Source organism: Propithecus coquereli, unplaced genomic scaffold (assembly GCF_000956105.1).
Source record: "Propithecus coquereli isolate 6110/MARCELLA unplaced genomic scaffold, Pcoq_1.0 Scaffold14, whole genome shotgun sequence".
Classification (NCBI taxonomy): domain Eukaryota; kingdom Metazoa; phylum Chordata; class Mammalia; order Primates; family Indriidae; genus Propithecus; species Propithecus coquereli.
In genome coordinates this window covers 1,589,984-1,591,487 of record NW_012138302.1, presented here as the reverse complement: position 1 = coordinate 1,591,487, position 1,504 = coordinate 1,589,984, and the positions used below count along the sequence as shown (strand labels likewise).

The following is a 1,504-nucleotide window of genomic DNA, read 5'->3' as shown; positions in this document are numbered from 1 at the left end:
GAGAGGTGTGGTATATGAGATTTGAACACACAGATGGGAAGATGATAGAGAAAACAACCCAAACCAAAAGCAAGAAGGTAAGAGGAAAAGGAATGTGTTCAAGAACATGAATAGAAAATTTCAGTGTGGCAGATGTGTACATAAGGGGTGTACATTCGATCATACACCTAATAGCAGGACATAGTCTTGTCTGTTTGTGTAGATATTGGGATTTGGATTATTAGGAACCCTGGAATCCATCAACACTTAGCTCTAGAACAAATAACTTTGCAGTGATGTAGTGTATGAAATGGTTTAGACTCAGGAGGCAGGAACTGCAGGGAGGTTAAACTGTTTCAGACATAAGATAAAAGTTTGAACTAACAGTTACAGTTGTAGAGAATGGAAACAAGGAGACTAGAGATTTGAGGAACTTGTTCATTAAGTGAATTTAGCTTTCTGCTGTTCATTTGATCATCAAACATTTAGTTTTAATTGCCTCCCAGGCAACAACCATGCTAGGAGTTATGGGAAATATTAATAAAAAGTTAAAGATAACTTGATCTCTTTCTCAGAGGACTTTAATGGAGGCAACCTCAAAGAATTACTCAGTTACAGTATATTCACTAAATATTAATTTAATGTTTAACAAAATAGGAAAAGAATGAAACATGCTTCATTTACCTAATATTGGTGTTTGGTAGAATGGGGAGAGAGAAAAAAGACCAGGGAAGAAGTTAGGATGCACAGTTGCAGAGAAAAATAAGTTAGTTATATTCTGGAGGTATACATATACCATGCATGCTCCCACTTGTAAAAATACAAGCATAATATTTGCCAGAGCTAATATATTAACTAAAGTAATTTTGCCAGTGTCATAAAAGGTCACGGGATTTTTTTCTTTACTGTTCTTGACAATTTCTTTTATTGGGGAGGGGACAAGAGTAAGGTTTATTATTGTGCTTTTGAAGACATATACCCATCTTCTGCCTTTTTATAGCTTATTCATATTCACAGTCACATAGCAGAAGTAATACTGCCTCGAGGCCAGATGAAATTAAGCCTTACGTAAAACAACTCAGAGTAAAAAAAAAAAAAAAAAAAAATTGTTCTTCAACAGACCTATTGTAAATTTACGTTCCTGTCCTTAAGGTATTTATTGTTGCTTAATTAAGAAAACTGAATGAATTCTTAACATTTAACAAGTGAGCTTGATGGTAGGCTGACTCCCGATTTTATGGTGACCGTCATTTTTTTTCTTCTCAGTAAAAATTTATAGATAGGCTTAAAGGTATTATTTTTAGATCTCACGAGAATTTTATTATAATAAATGCCTATGTGCACCCAGTTTCTGCTTTTGCATCTTAAAAATGTTTCATTGATGTAGTAAATATATAGAACTCCAGTAAAGACACAATATTCTATATTTGGATGCTGCTGAGAGCAGAATTAAAATGTTCTCTGAGCTCAAGAATTGCACTTTAATGGAATAAAATAACATACGTAATTATAATACAAAGTAAAA

The 1,504-nt window shown here is 33.4% G+C and overlaps 1 protein-coding gene across 1 annotated transcript in view; it reads left to right on the top strand.

The window, feature by feature from the left end:
- Window positions 1-1,504, top strand: part of MFN1 (mitofusin 1) — a 64,069-nt gene that overhangs the window by 53,304 nt on the left and 9,261 nt on the right. The gene's annotated exons all lie outside the window — the stretch shown is intronic.